Source organism: Diadema antillarum, unplaced genomic scaffold, assembly GCF_040938485.1.
Source record: "Diadema antillarum isolate AM-2024a unplaced genomic scaffold, OU_Dant_1.0 seq00003211_RagTag, whole genome shotgun sequence".
Lineage (NCBI taxonomy): Eukaryota > Metazoa > Echinodermata > Echinoidea > Diadematoida > Diadematidae > Diadema > Diadema antillarum.
The window spans coordinates 116,674-134,571 of record NW_027273796.1 but is presented as its reverse complement, the minus strand read 5'-3'; the positions used below and the strand labels follow the sequence as shown (position 1 = coordinate 134,571).

The window sequence follows — 17,898 nt, the reverse complement described above, 5'->3', positions numbered from 1 at the left end:
ATTTATTTTTACTTGATATTACAGAAAGTTTTTGATTTTTTTTCAACGGGGGGGGGGGGGGGGGAAGAGATTTTTTAAGGCAAAGGGACTTACTGAATTTGATCGGAAACCAAAAATATGCAGCTGAGGGAATAGGGATCTATACTATCGCGTGGGATTACGCAAAATTTTGGAACTTTGATTTGATTTATTTCAATTTATTTGGTTTGGTGGTTTCCGCGTTATCATTGTACGTGTACATATTGTTGATAGTATGTTTACAAAAACATACATACGTTGTTTATGCAGCGTTGTACAGCAAGTGTATGTAAGACAAGGTGCAACGGATAGTATACAATGGCTATTAAAACATACTGAAAACATAAGTTACTGCATATATACCGTAGTATGTTTGTGGGTTTTGTTTTATTTTTTTACGATAATGCAGAGGCGGATCCAGGAATTCCGTAAAGGGGAGGCGCCTTTACAAAATCAATGGGGGCACATGCGCCACCCATTTTTTCTTTTTATTTCATTTGTTTTAGGGGGAAAAAAAGAGGGGGAGCGCACCTCCGGATCCGCTACTGTTAATGTGCTCATTGGGACATAGTACTTTAGCTTATGAAGCATACCTACATTGCTGGAAAGATTATGTTGCGCATGAAGATTCCTTTTTAAAATGTCAGTTATACAAATCCCAAGATATTTAGATACGTAGTTCATGTTCTACAAACAAAGATATACGGCAAAGCTACTTCTACACTTTGAAATATGTTTTAGTGGAAATTGTAAAAGACAAATTGATTCATGTCTTGACGCGAGATGAAATGAAGATAATTTTCCTCTGCCATTTATTTTTCTACTCCATATAGACCATGAAACAAATTACCTTTTAATTATTTGTCGTTGATTCTATGCATTCTCGCGCAAAGATCTGATTTCTTGGATCTCTGCTACGATTTTGTCTCAGTCCTCCACATTTTTTTTTCTAGCATAGTTTAATTTTACTGGTTTCTGGAGTACTGCACATGCACTTTGAGATGACCTGACCTGGACAGCTGTACCCGGTAGAGTTGTTCAGAGAAATACTAATTAGCGTGAGCATCAAACATATTTAACATGTAACCAGCAACGTCTAAATTAAAACAGATTAAAACAAAACAAAATAAAACAAAACAAAACAAAACAGTCATTCAACAACAGGACCATATTCTGGAGATGTTTCAGGGCATGAGTGAGCTATATGCCCACCGTGAAGAGCTGGGACTATGCAGCTTAAGAACCACAATGTCTAATGTGTGTGTATATATATCACCATGCATTAATTTACTGTGGTCATCCCACGAGACCGCCACCCACGAGTATTACGGCCCACGAGACCGATATAGAAAATAGATTCATGATTCATAGAGCCCACCCCTTATGGAACAAACATAGTGTTACCACAGTGTGTTCACATAGTTGACTATGCGTAAACAATGTGTTAACCATGTGGTCACAGCGTTGTCACAGTGTGGTATTTGAGATCACATAGTGTACCACATAATTGGCATACCGAACACAGAGTGGCACACATATACCAGTGTGGCATAGTGTTATGACAGTGTATTCACATAGTTGACTATGTGTAAACAATGTGCTAACCATGCGGTCACAGCGTTGTCACGGCGTGGGATTTGAGATCACATAGTGTACCACATTATTGGCATACTGAACATAGAGTGGCACACATATACCACAGTGTGGTATGTATCGAACTATGTGTAAACCCTGTGTTCATAATGCTACCACAGTCTGGTATTTCAGTTTAAGTGGTTTCACACATAATCCCCACATAGATGACATACTGAACACACTGTGAATCATGTTTGACACAGTGGTATATTTTGAACTATGTGTACACTCTGTGTTGATAGTGTTTTCAGAGATTTCAGATCATTCATTTACCACATAATCCACACAGACTTGGTATACCGGACACTGTGACTTGTGCTTACCCTAGTGGGATATATTGAACTATGTGTAAACCCTGTGCTCGGTGTTGTCACTTTGTGGTTTTCAGATCATTCACCTACATCATCTCCACGTACTTGGCATACTGAACACACAGTGTGATATACATAGAAATATGTGTAGTCCTGTGTCCATAATGTTGTTACACAGTGTGATTTCAGATTATTGATTTAACACAATAATATCCACATACTTTTTGTTGTGGTGTATATTGAACTTTGCTATAGTACTGTCAGTATGGGAATTCAGATCTTGTACTACCACATGGCATGTTAATCCTTATAAAACCAGGCTATTTTTGGTTTTATTGGGGGGAGGGGGGAGAGAATTTTACCAGTGTGGTCAAAGGATTCAAGTATTGTTGTTTATTAATACAAAATGTACATGTATGTATCAAATCAAAAGAATATACCTCATCACTACATTTACTCCCAAGAGATTTTATTCAAGTTTGTAAAGCAACTTAACTGGTCTTATTATCCAATGAAGTAACAAACCAATAACTTATAGCTGGACAATGTACAACACAATTTAAGTACACGGTAGTTGCAAATGTTCAACACTTATTTATTTTTCTAATTTCAGTTGATACCTTTCAAATTTCAAATACTGGCATGAAACAACAGATTCATTTAATGTGAGAATATGACCTGTACATGTCATTTATCCAACCTTCAGATGAATAAATCATGCATTTAATGTTGTGTTAATACTGTTTGCGGATGCATAACATCAAACACCAGAAATGATATAATACTAGGAGTATCTGTAGTTGTGAAAAGAGAACAAAAAGTGACATGTTATAACTTCCTTGTTTCTCTCAAAAATCACATGCTTTCCTATGATTTCACCAGGAGGTATTGCATACAATCTATTGGTCAAACGTTTCACTACTCTGATGTGTCCAGCATCAGCATGGCTCTTCCTGTCTCTATTCTTTACAAATGGGCCATCATGTTCTACATACTTAATGAGAGCAAAGGCATCACTATCATCTTCCAAAACCACAAAACCATGTACAAATGCCACCTGACTGCCTGTTACTTGTACACAATTTCTTCTGGTAGTGTGTCGAGAATATTCAGTAGTATGGATTCAAACTATGTTTAAAACTGCTTTCTTGTACACTTTAATTACAGAAAAATGTCACAGGATATTCTTGTGGGTTTTTTTTTCCTTGACATGCTATACCACATGACTATCACAGGACAATACCACACAGCAGTACCACATATTAGTACCAACTGGAATAAAAAACAAAACAAAAACAAAGCAAAACGCATATTCCAGAATCTCATTAATAGGTAAGTTATGCTGGGAATTATGACAATTGATTTAAGCAGTATACTTAACCTGTCCTATACTCCTACAGTATTATATCTATTAAGTGGGAGTGCTGAGGTACTTCATGTGGTATTTCTGTAGTGTTCCTGTGGTATTCCTGTGGTAACACTGTGGTTTTGCTGTGGTATTCCTGTGGTACAGATTTTTGCATAGCTCATGAATGTTCATAAAAAGCAACCTAAATTTTAGAAAATTCAGTGTTAAATACTTGTAAATTCGAAGTATTTATGATGGGATTCCCTTTGAACTATTGTCTAATGTTTTTTATATCCAATGTCATAAATTTTGTTATGAAAAGGTAATTTCATATTCAACTAGACTTGGAATTTGTCAACACTGACAAATTAGGTGATCCGATCTATTTGGAAATATATGATTCGAGTCCTGATCCCAATAGGCATGACCATACAGGTTTCATCTGTGTTTAGGGGACATTGGCCGTGTGATGTTTGGATTCTCATTTAGAAAAGGGAGTCAGACCTGTCATCTTTGGTACCGAATTTCGTATACACTAACGAAGATACAGAATGAAGTATATTTGACCTTTGACCCCACTTTGCACAGACAAGATGGCATCAGCAAAAAGTGGTTATTTTGTGAAATGATTCTTGTAACATGGTCTTTGCCTGTGCAAAATATGGCAAAGATATGACATGTATTCACCAAGATACAGGATGAAACGTTTATGACCTTTGACCCTAATTTACATACCCAAGATGGTGTCCGATCAAGTAGTTGTTATTTATGAAATAATGTACGTGACATGAACTAAACATGTGCAAAATATGGGGGTGAGAGGGGCTGTTTTTGTTGAGTTATTGCAAAAAAAATTTGCAGAAAAAAAGAAATATCTCAATACATCGAAGATAAGCTTTAATTTCAACCAAGGTTTTTGACGTAATCCCGACATCGTATGAAAAAAACGAAGGGCATATGTGCAATAGCCCAAAGTCTCAGCTACAACATATTAAAATCTGGGAAAAATTCACCGAAGCATAAGTGAGCTAGTGCTCGAAAAAGATAGTCATGTCAATTTTCATTTCCATAAAAACTGCACTTCCATAGAGATGATACGTAAACTGCTCAAATTTGACAAGGTGACATTAAATCCATTTTTACGAGGTGAAGATTTCATCCGATCAAAATTTTTTTTATTACATTTATGAAATAGCATTTAATAAGCTACAACACACTGAAATCTGGGTGAAAATCGGCAAAGGATAAGTGAGATACGCTTGAGTGAACTTGAAATTTGATGACGTCATTTTGAAAATGAAAATTGAAAAACTTTTTTTAATTAAGAAATTTGATATGTTTTAATCATTTTTTCAGCATCGCCAACCCATGAAATGACATGTACAACTCATCAGCTTTCAGAATATGTAAAGAAAATGGGGGGTCACCGCCCATCCTGACGAGTAAAATCGGATTAAAAATTGGCAGTTTTTTTGGCATAGTTGCACTGTATATCGCCATTGACGAGCGCACGGAATTTCAACTTTGACGGGCCCGTATGACGTCATATTGAGTCGGATTGACTTGAAACTTAGTAGAAATATTTCTTGACATTTCAGACATCCGATCAATGTGAAAAAATTGAAATTTCTATTGCATATGAGCTGTGCGTGCGTAAATGTGCGCGCGTAAGCGTCCGTCCAATTTTTTCAATTTTTCAAAAAATGCTCCAAATGGTCTGAAACGTGTGCGAAAAAATTTGAGCTCGATTGGAGCATGTAAATATTTCAACGCGCGCCTATGCGCGCGTCCTAGGGGCAGATATGAATTTTGAGAATATGAGTAGAATGCGCTTAACTTGAAATATATGTGACGTAAATTTCATTGAAAAATTCCATTCCATTAATGAGATATCAATGAGAATGTGTTTTCATATAATGACGTCATAGTGACGTCACGGTCGACTGATCACTATGATTTTATTAGATCTGTAGTCTTTGGGACATGATACATATATGATATAATTTTGAAATTGATAGGAAGAGGAACTTCTGAGCTAACCGCTGCACAACTTTTGTCCAGAAATAAAGAAAGAAGAGGAAGAACAAAGAATCAGTACAGATACAGAAGGTGATCCGAGAGGATACTCGGATCACGTAATAACAGTGTTATCTAGTCAGTAACCATGCCTCCATGCATTACAAATATTTATACACCTGATAATCATGTGGTGACAATCATGTATTGATACACCTGATGACGACTACCACAATGTTCGCAATGTGGGGCGGACAGTGTTATTGTCGTCAGGTCGTCTCATTCACAATGGTAACGGACAATGATAGCCACATTCCACACATTGTGAACGTTACTGCTTCTTTTGAAAATTGCAAGGGTTGACAAAAAGGGTCCTAAAACCATGATGCATGAACCAAAATTAAAGAATTTGGTGTTATTCTTTTGGAAAAAGAAGGGCCTTTCCAATAGTATGCAAAATGATGACATATTTGCAACAATATTGCTGAAATTAAAAATCTTAGGCGTTCCGTTCTTTTTGGGCCACCCTGTATAGTGAATACTATAGTGTGGTGGATTATGTGGTGACTACCACAGTGTAATGGACTATGTGGTTATAACCCTGTGGTCACAGTGTGTGAGACTGTGGTTTGATTTACAGTGTCTTTAATATGTGTTTTGGACCATGTGGTAACGCTATGTTGCACAGTGTGGTGATGCTGAGTTTCACACTGTGGTAAGTACAGTGTTACCACACGGCCCAAAATCACATATTAAACACATATTTAACACATGTGTTCGACACTGTTTTACACATTGTGATCCACACTGTGTTCGACACTGTGTGCCACACTGTGTTGCACACTGTGTTACATAGTGTGGTAAAACTGTGTTCTTTCCATAAAGGGACGAGTTATACAGCCCATGAGTTGGACACTAGACATATAAAGCCCATGAGTTCGACACCAGGCAAAAAAGGCTCATGAGTTCGACACTATGCAAAAGAGGCCCACAAGACCGACACTGCATAAGAGAGGCTCACGAGACCGATACAAGGCGAACAAGGGTCGCGAAACCGACACTAAGCAAAGAAGGCCCATGAGACAGACAAAATGAACAGCGCCATCCATATGTCATCTACAAGTGTGTATCTGTACAGGGTGTTGCATTAATGTCATAAAAGGGGTAAAGGGGAAAATAACAAGAACGATGTATAGCTTACATTTTTTTAAACAATTCATTTCAATCGTCCAATAAAAAGCATTACAGGAAATTCAGTGCAGGATTTTTACATATAAATTACGAAGCATAACAAATACATTATAAACATAAATAGAGAAGAACACGAAATAATACATGATAAATAACTAAATAACCGAACATGTATGCAAAGTCAAACTGAAAAGAACAATCGTATAAAAACGCGGCATAAAAACCGACTCCATTGGCATGATGTTAAAAACTCCCAAAACCTTCCCTGTTGCTACGTTCCCAATCTCTACCCCCCCCCTCCCCATGTCAGCCCGCGATGCAATAAACTGAGACAACTCAAACCAACTCGCCTTAAAATACAACACGCACACAAAAAAAAACATACAAAAACAATATCGGTGATATTATCATCATATAAATTTCTTTCTAAATCCCACCAATATTACACATAATCACTTTACAAATTCTGACATATAATACTGATTACGAATATAATCATTGTAATATTGGCGTCAACTTGCCAGAAAAACAAATATATAAATAGACCTATAAAAGGGAGGATTAGCGGTAATGAGAAGAAAGAAAAAAAAAAAAGGAAAGGGAAGCATAGGTATATAACAGCTCATAAATAATATATATCAAACATCATTATCTATGACATCATAAATCCAAAAAACTGTAAAATCCCAAGATGAGGTGATGATAATAATGACCAATCAATGTCAATGACTATAAAAAAGAAAGATAATGATGATGGTAAGGCTGATAAAGGAGGATGCGATAATATTGTCGTGGAGATGATGATGATGATGAAGTTGAAGTAAGTATTTCTTAACGACATCTTGCTAATTTTGATAGGCTTTCCCCATTTCTAGCTAAAAGATTTATGGGCAGGATGTAAGATTTTTCCTCCTTTTTCATCTTTCCACTAGTTAAAAGAAAACTGTACTGACATTTTCTAATTGTCTGATAATTCTAATCTACATTTTTTTGATGCCTACTACTGGAAAGAGAGGATTCTAAAACCCAGGACAAGCCTGTAATGATTTTTTGAAAAAACAATTAAAACGAGCAAGCCATGGAACGATCCACACAATTTGGCATACGTCACAGGTGCTCGGTGGTGCACAACTCCGACTTTAGCAAGACGAACTACACATGTCAATTTACTGATGAAATCTCACACGAAGTACTGCAAAAGCTGTTATTTAGTAAAATTGCAATATGGAGCTGAAATAAATATGTTAAACAATATTTATTAATTTTTAAAAGGAATCTCTTCAAAAGATTTTATTTAGATAAAACTTGTGGGGAATATTCCAGATATGCAAAATGAAATTGGCATCGTTATCCGAACGTGCTGCCCATAGAAAACTGTGTGTAAGTAACGTTGCACTAACTATGCATTGATGAGCGATACATGGTTCGACAGTTCAAACTATCTAATGTAGATGAGGGCTGAGTGATTCTTAAAATCTAAATCCAAATAGAGTCAACGGCAATCACGATTTACGCCTAGTTAGAAGAAAACGGCACCCAGTACACATAGACTCTAGACTAGAACTAGGACTAGGACTACTGAGCAGTCAAGGACTGAGTAGATTCTACGCGGCAGTCCAAGTTTTGATGAATTGCACTCACTCGCCGTCCACAGCTGTACTTGCACAGCGCTAACTGGGCACAGCGTAACGTTATAGTATACATACCCCTGCTGCCAGAACTTGAAGAAAGTCCAGACGAAAGTCCAGACTCCAAGGTCTAGATCTAGACCCTTGTGCTGCAGGCACTGTTGTTCCTGTGCTGAATTTTGTAGGTAAGGTATCTGCTTTATGGATTTCCAATGTTTTTGTAGTCGAGATAAATCTCATGGTGGTCGTATTTACACCAAGGACTAACTAGTTAGATCTAACAATTAGTTTTAGTAGCACCCATACCTCGGAAGAGTGGCCTGACCACGTAGATACTATACAACACTGCCGCCGCTTCGCGATCCAAGCGCTGGTGTAGGTATAGTAGTGCTAGCGTACTTCCGTATCCATGTACATATCTCAAAATTCACTTTATCAAATTGAACCAAAATCACAGAAAATACTTTATGACTCATATCCAATTGCTCACGGTAATTGGAACCAAATCGCAAGTCCGGAAGCGTAAGTGTAGTTGTCGACTTTCCTGTCGTCGCTAAAAATAATCTGCTCTAGTACGACTAAACATGAGTGATCGCGGCGTAGGACCTACCTGCGACCTGCGCACGCACAGACTGAAGTTAGCCATCTAATATCATGAGACAAATCTTTCAAGTAATCGGGAGCAAAAAATCAATTTACAAATTATTTGTGGTAAGTTGAATGAAAGATATAGTTCCTAAATCATACAAGTCGCCACAATCATTACACTTTTGAGTTTAGTTCCCGCGTAAATTCCCCGTTCGCACAGTACTAGTCGGCTAACTTCAGTTCTAGATTGTGCAGGTCGCGTTCGCCGAGATCTCTCGCGAAGAGTGAGTTTATTTAAAGTGACGACTTAAAAGTCGCCGTCGATATTGATCCTTCCCGATTACCGATTTCGGTCCGATCCGCCTGCTAGCTAAGTTAGGCGTAAGCGTCGTCTGCTACTCGGTACGAATTAACGTACGCGTATGCGAGCGCTTGTAATCAGTGATATAGTTTGCACCTGTGACATCACGACATCCGGGCTCGTCAGCTCATTAGCATAGTTCTCACCTAAAAAGTTCCATTTTTAACATGAAATAACGGGCTAAATTGTTATGAAATTTTGATTCTGTTTGCACCACTGGTTCTTTTAGAATTAGAAGAACAACATTATTAAAAAAATTAAAAAACCGGTATAATGCCCTTTTAATTATTAGATTCCTACCCGACTGCTAGGAAGTTTTAGAGAACCAATTTTCTCTGTAACTATAATGTATGACATTTAATTGATGAAAGCTCTTTTTGTCGCAGCGATGGATCCTCGATGTGTTTGCTATCCTCCTCAAAACGGCATCTTTTTTTTAAAGGAATAAGTAGTTTCTTTCATGGATGCATTTCCTTTTTCTGAATCATAACAAATAGATATCACCTGAAAGACGTTAAGTTATTTAAGTTAAGAGGTTATTATTTAAGTTATTTTCAGTGAATTCATACTATATCCACACTTTCGCTGATTACTATGCGCCTTCCAGATCATGTCAAGCAGATGTGCGCTGCAACTTTGATCATTTTGTGAAATATTTTCCTGTAAAAATGATTTCCCGACTGGAGGTTTTTCTAGCAGGCTGACCATAATATGCACATCATATTATAATATATTTCTTTTTCTCTTCTTTTTTTTCCTGAGTGACTGTATGTAGGAGGGACAACACGTTTTCGGGGATAAATTCTACTACTCCTAAAAAGAGAAAAATACATAAAAATGGACGTCGAAAGTACAATACTTTATTTCATAAAGAACTGTTATGAACTACACAACAAAATTATTGTAATAAGGCAATAACTAATTATCAAAGAATTTTTATATCAACTGCAGTCACATTTTCTTTGAAGATCCAAATAAACAGTAATAACCATAGCTGTGCACAGATTATTTCTATTTCTATTTTATTTTATTTATTTTCTATTTTTAGGGAGGGGGAGCAAGAATACCTAAAACTATCGAGGAGATAACACGCAAATGACGGTGTTTTGCATTTTGGGAATTCAAGTATAAAGATCTGGTGCATACTTTCAATGAATTGTATCCATTATTGCACAAACACTCACACACGCACACGCAAATAAAGATCTTGAAAATTTCAGGAGATGAGAGAGGGCAACTGACGCAGTTACACCTTCGCAACTCTTCATTCCCATTACTCATTTCTTCCTTATGCCACTATCAGGACACCCTATACAACTACGCACTCTTTATTGGTTTATAGTTGGCGCTGTTCATCCTGTCAGTCTCGTGAACCTTTTTTGCTTAGTGTCGAACTCATGGGCTGTATGATTTGTGGGATATATGACTCGTGAGCTGTATGACTCGTGGGCTTTACAACTCGTGGGCCGTTTGACTCCTGAGTGTCGGTCTCGTGACGTGCACCAAATGTATTTACCCTGGCCCTTCACTAAAACTATTGAAACCTCTGGAGAGAAATATCTTTATCTCTCTGCTCGTTTTCTTAATGCCAATTCTACCCAAGAGCCAATTGATTTGCCTTTCAAGAATACAGACAGACCAAGGCATCCCTTTCCTGGATACCAGGTATGGAGACATATCATTAGACCGATTTACTAGCTTTTTTTATCTTGCGAGGCCAAAGTCCAGTGACCTTTGATACCGCGACTTCTCTACATAATTACTGAACTGCGTGTATGCCAGACTCGTATCGGTAGTCTTCATTCAGCAGTTTGTCAGTTTGTCAACGCAATTGCTGAGGTCTACTGGGATTGGATTATTTCTCTATCTAAATCATTCCAAAATTTAGGTCCTGCAGTACTTATTGTTTTTAAAGCAGATACGGTCCGTACAGGAGAGAGATGAAAAGAATCTTTTTGTCTCGTAGGGTAAGAATGGACTTACAAACATCGAAGAAAACATATCGGGAAGACCACCTGAGACCACCGATACATAGATGATCCGATATTGAAATAATATAAATCCTGGATCTTAAGTGCTCTACTGAAAAAAAAAATAAGGCATTAGTGTGTTCCAGAAATGTAGCGAAGTTAATTGTCCGTATGGCTCTTTTCTGTATCAATAATAAAGAATTCTGTCTAGTTGTACAGCAGTTTCCCCATGCCAGGATTCCATAACCTATATAGGGCAATAAAAGAGTAGAATACAGTGAATGCAGAACATGCTTAGGAAAATACTGCTTTAACTTATACATAACACCTACATTTTTGATGATAATTCAGGCGGAGAATCAACATAAACTTTCCATATCAACTTACAATCAATATAAAGACCAAGGAATCGTACATATTCAATCTGATTCAATTCCACGTCCTTTACGAACAACTTGCCCGGTAAAATATTGATTATATTGCTACACTGTAAAAACATCGGTGTTAGATTTAACACCACGGGTGTTAAATCTAACACCAATCAAACTTCAATAGAGGACCACACCCACAGGTGTAGAAAATGCACTGTGATGGTGTTGAAAAGTGTTCACATTTGACACTGTATCTGGTGTTATTTTGACACTGTACTGGTGTTAATTCAAAAATGACACCACATGGTGTTGATTTGATATTTGTTGGTGTTAATATCAATGGTTTAACACCCGTCCAGCTTCAATAAGAGACCACACCAGCTGGTGTTACTGTGGTGTAAATTTATTTTCACATTTTTTCAAAAATCGAGTATTTCAATGTAAAATTCTTGATCGTCTTGTTTAAATTAAAAATCAACAAGAAGTGCAGTTACTAAGAAACTCTTCAAAAAACAGTTTAAAAATTGGAAATGACACCCGGAGGTGTTTATCTAACACCATAAATGAGCACCGAAAATTTAACACCAGCTCGGTGTTCACTATTTAACACCGGACTTTTTGCAGTGTAAAAACCATAAATTTTGTCTTAATCAAATTCAATGACAATTTTTTTTTCAATTTCAATGTTTTATTTCATTTTTCGACAAAAAATATATGAACATCACTTTTTTGATAACAGAAATTAAGGTGCGTAAAGTATAACATGAAAGAATGTATATACAATGATTGTACCACCTTATAATAATTATACACTATCATATAACTCAAGTGACTAGAAGTAATTATACAGTATGCAAAATTCGAAAAATGGAGGGACCCACTAAAAAGACAAAGCTTGTAGATTGTGGGCCCCTCAGAGGAAAAACATCAGTTGAGAAAAAAAGTAATAGTCTGGAAGCCCACTAGAAAGATAGATCAACAAAAGCAGACAGATATACAAACAAATAAACATGAAATGAGACTGGAGTAGGCGTAACAATACAATGGAGAGTTGACTATGAGACGAGACAAAATGAGGCAAAGCTAACATAATAGAAGAGAACAGAACATACAAAAACGTTCTACAGACAGCGATCTCGTAAGAAGTATGTCGAGAAGGTGAGAAAAAGTGACGCAAGAAAGAACAGGGCAATAGACATGCCTATGATCGGAGAAATATCGTAGCATTATATGAATGTAGTATACAAGAGCTAAAGTATACTTGGCAATCAATATGTGAAAACGTAGGTTCTTAGAAAAGAAGTTATAACAGCTGGATAATTCTATTCAGTAGAATAAGATTGCAACAAAGAAACTTTCAATTTCCTCTTAAATGAATATATTGAGGGGGCATTTTTAATATCAGGATGCATGGAATTCCAATAGCTCGGGCCAGTGTAAACAAATGTGTTCTTTGCTAAAATCGTACGGAAAAGAGGTAAATGATATTCGTTAGAGCGTCGAGTTGGATATTCATGAAATGACTGATTTTTTAGGAACATGGAATGGAAAACATCAGGAAGAAGGTTATTGTTGTACATATACATAAACTGACCTAAACTGAATAAAAACAAATCTCTAAATTTTAACAACTTATTAGAGGCAAACAGTGCATCTGTATGAGAACGTATGGGAGAATAACAAATGACACGAAGAGCTTTCTTTTGCAAAAGGAACACTCTATCCAACAGATTTTGGTGCGTGTTGCCCCAGACTAAAAGTCCATAATTAAGGTAAGGCAATATCAATGAGGAGTATAACATAAGTACTGATTTTTTAGGTAAACACAATTTTAGTCTATTAATAACTCCTATATTACGTGAAATTATATTACAAATATAATCGATATGCAATTTCCAAGAAAGTTTCTCATCTAAAATAACCCCAAGGAATTTAAAATGTGAAATTCTTTCCAAAGAAGTGTCATCCAAAACTATGTCAGTACTTAAAGTGCCAACAGTATTACTAAAAAGCTTATATTTCGTTTTCTGAACATTCAAAGATAGCTTATTAGCTCTGACCCAGTTTGTTACTTTCTTCAACTCGCTATTAACTTTTCGTACAAGAACATCAATATCGCTATGAACTAGAAATACATTAGTATCGTCAGCAAAATGAATGAAAGAAAGAGCTTCAGATACTTGACAAAAATCATTGATATAAATAATGAATAACAATGGCCCTAACAGACTTCCCTGAGGAACCCCACATTTAACTTCTCTGATCACCGAGTTATCATTTTTGATTGTAACAAACTGTCTTCTATTGGATAAATAACTCTTGAACCACTCCAAGGCCTTCCCACGTATTCCATAATGTGATAACTTGTAAAGCAATATATCATGATTAATTGTATCAAAGGCCTTGGAGAAGTCCAAGAAAATGCTAATCAAATGAGAGTGGTCATCAATTGCACGAGCCACTCGTTCAACAAAACTTAAGAGAGCATGACTGGTACTGTGCTTCTCACGAAAACCAAACTGAGAATTTGAAAATATTTTATATCGTTTCAGAAAATTAGTCATTCTCTTATAAATAAGTTTTTCCAGAACTTTAGACAAAGAAGATAATAATGAAATTGGACGATAATTACTGGTATCAAGTTTATCGCCTTTTTTGAATATTGGAATTACTTTTGCCAGTTTCATTTTTTCAGGGAATACGCCCTGGGATATTGACAAATTAAATATATGAGCAAGAGGATCAGCGATCGAAGATATAACACCTTTTAAAATAACATTATCAATCTCATCATAACCAGAACTTCGTTTATTCTTTAAAGAAAATGCCATGTCAATTATTTCATATCTATTAGTAGGAGTAAAAAATATAGAGTTGGGATTAAACTGTCCTAAGAATTCAGTGAAATGGTTCTGAGTTGCAGGAATATTTTGAGCAATTGTTTCACCAATTTCTGAAAAGAAGGAATTAAAAGCATTTGCAATGTGAACAGAATCATGAATTATTTCATCATTCATCTTAATGTTATCAATATCTGAATTTTTACTTGCAACATTCATGGCCTGTTTTAAAACCTTCCAAGTACTTTTTATATCAAACTTATATTTCAATAATAACTTTGAATAATATCTTTTCTTTTCAGATCGTAGAATCATTGTTAAAGTATTTTTATAAGATGTGTATTTATTCTTAGATAAATCATTCCTTTCCATTTTGTATTTATAGTATAATCGATTTTTCCTGTTGATAGAACGGAGAATTGATTTTGAGATCCACGGTAATCTGGGTGTCTTTTTGTAATCTGATTTATTCTTTTGTTTTGGAATTATTTCATCCAAATGGTGATTAAAAATTTCCGTAAAATGGTTAAAAGACAAATTAATATCATCACTTTCTAAAACTCTCGACCAGTCAGTATTATCCAGGGCCGCGTCCAGACTAGCAAGCTTTTCAGGCGACACTCTGCGACTAAATAAGGGAAATACAGAAGGTTTGACAATATTAGCTATTGTCTTAAGAGGAAAGTGAGTCATAATTGGAAAATGATCAGTCATATCTGACAGAATTATAAAAGAATCTGGGAGGGGTAAAACATTACAAAAGGAGTTGTCAATAAGGGTAGCAGAGTGATCTGTAACACGTGTGGGTTTTGAAATAAGCGGAAGAAAGGAAGAAGACAAACATGTTTGAAGAAACTCGCTTGAGATATTATCACTGTCCAATTTCAACAGATCAATATTAAAGTCACCAAGTAAAAAACAGTCCTTATTTTGAAAAACCGGGGATTGTGTCAAATCTGAAAGATAAATACAAAAATCTTTGAAGCTTGAATTTGGTGGTCTGTTCAATATGCCGACAACGATATTTCTATTTCCTGGAATACAAATTTCAATAAAAAGAGATTCAACAGAACTATCCATTCTAGAAATATCATCAAGAACAGTACATTCAAAAGTACGTGATACATACAACGCTACACCTCCACCACTCCTATTATCTGGCCTGTTATTGAAAAACATGTTATACCCATCTATTGCAAAAGAATTTCGAGAATTAGAAGTTAACCAGGTTTCACATAATCCCATAACTGAAAATGGTTGATTTGTATCAGATTCCAGCAGAAATTTAAAGTCCTCAAAATGTTTGTTTATGATCCTTATGTTCAAATGCAACAAAGAAAAGGTGTCTTTATTAGCCTGAATCCATGTAAATACTGACTTTAATTCAGTATTAATGGTATTCAGTGAAACATGAGGTTTCGATTCGAATAAAAAATGCATGTGTCCTCGGCAAAGAGTAGAAAATAGAACATTCATATAACGAATAAACTGTAGAGGACCTAGAAAGAGATCCTTGCGGTACCCCACAAGTTATAGGCTGTGAACTGGATACATGGCTATTCAAACTAACAAACCGAGTACTTCCAGTAAGATAACTTCTAAACCAATCCAAGGCCCTTCCCGTAGTGTTGTAATTTGTGTAATAATAGTTCATGGTTGATTGTGTCAAAGGCCTCGGAGTAGTCGAGAAAGATACCTACTGTGTGACACTTGGCATCGATCGCTTTGGTAATTTTCTTAACATTAGTAAAATAGCATGAATTGTGGAATGCTTTTTACGAAATCTAAATTTACTATCATCTATACATTACAGTCGTTTAAGAATCGGAACACACGTGTATACACAATCTTTTCAAGTAATTTAGAAAAGGAAGTTAATGACGATATTGGTCGATAATTTCCCAGTTCATCCACTCTGTCCTTTTCATATATCGGGATAACTTTAGCGATTTTCATCCTTGTAGGCACAACACCATTCATTAATGACAAATTGAATATGTGGGCGAGAGGTACAACAATTTCATGTACAATATATTTCAGAAGATAATTAGAAATTCCAACATAACCAGTACTTTTTTCAGCTTTAAGATTATTTACGATATCAACAATTTCGTATTTTGATACAGGCATAAAAGGCAAAGATTGATTATTGCGATGACTTGAATACGTAGAAAACGGTATATCCGTTTCCGAAATTGCAGTAGCTAATTTGGGTCTAACATCAACAAAATATGAATTAAACGCTTCAGAGACTTCATTATCATCTCTTAACTCAATATCATTTAAAAAAATCTTATGAATATCTTATGAATATCTGATTTATTTGGTTTCTTCCGAAGAACATTATTAATAAATTTCCACGTGGATTTAATGTCCTTCTTATGGAGAAGAAGCAGTAAAGAAAAATATTTCTTTTTTGCCTCTCGCAACACAGAAGTAATAACATTGCGATACCTAGTATATTTGCTTTTAGCCGCATCAGTTTTTTGAGACTTGAATGTAAAAAAAAAACTTATTTTTCCTATTGATAGACCTCAACAAAGATTTCGATATCAAGGGGGATCGTGGTATCTTTTTATAATTTGATGTAGATTGTGGTCAAATGAAAAGAGAAAAGAGAGGCGATCAGATGAACAAACTTATCATATGCGTCATTAGGCTCACTTTCATTGAGAACCACTAAAAAATCAATACTTAACAGGCTTTCCTTAAATCTTGCAATATTTTGTTCAGACATAACACGAAATGTAGAATTTATTTCCCAAGTTGCAGGCTGAAAACGATTTAGTATAAATGGACTGGAAGCAAACACTGGGAAATGATCAGACATATCCGGAACTACTATACCTTGGTCAGTTAGATGATGAATACTGGTGAACATATTATCAATGATTGTAATACGCTGAATCAAATATTCTGATAGGTTTGGTTATACGCGACGTAAGAGTATATGAGAACAAAGTGTCTACAAATTACTGGCAATAGGGATTTTCGTGATACTGCAGTAAATCAAAATTAAAATCCCCAATCAAAAAGCAATGTTTATTATTCAAAGACTCAGAATTCAGTACGGAATTCAATACATCAAAAGAAGCAGTATGATTACAATTTAGTGGTCTATAAATCTCACCTATCAAAATATTATTTCCAGCAGGTATGTCGATTTCAATAAAAAATACTTTCAAAGTCTTCAGTCATATGACATAAATTCTAAATCAAATCAAAATTGAATCCATTCTTAACATAAAGAGACACACCCCTTCCATGTTTACTCACTGTATTATTATACACAAGAAAATGTCCATCCAAATGAACAAGTGGAAGTGACACGTCATGGACAACCACGTTTCGCATAAACCTATAACAGAAAAATCCGCATTGAGTAAATTTAAAAATGTCTTCAGTTGGTCAAGATTCTTACACAGACTTCGTATATTGAAATGAAAAATAGAAAAGTTATTATCCATCTTGAAAAAAAAATCAGGTGTACATATGTCCTGAGGTGAAATATAATCGGAACCTCTACATCGCAGTAATGAATCATTCTCATCATAAGATTAGTCAAATTCGCGAGTTTGTGTATTCAACTTTTTTTATAACATTGGAATCAGAGATCTCATT

At 35.6% G+C, this 17,898-nt stretch overlaps 1 protein-coding gene across 1 annotated transcript in view; it reads left to right on the top strand.

The window, feature by feature from the left end:
- The window catches only part of LOC139715249 (glutathione hydrolase 1 proenzyme-like), a 119,223-nt gene that overhangs the window by 1,984 nt on the left and 99,341 nt on the right, over positions 1 to 17,898 (top strand). The window lies entirely within an intron of this gene.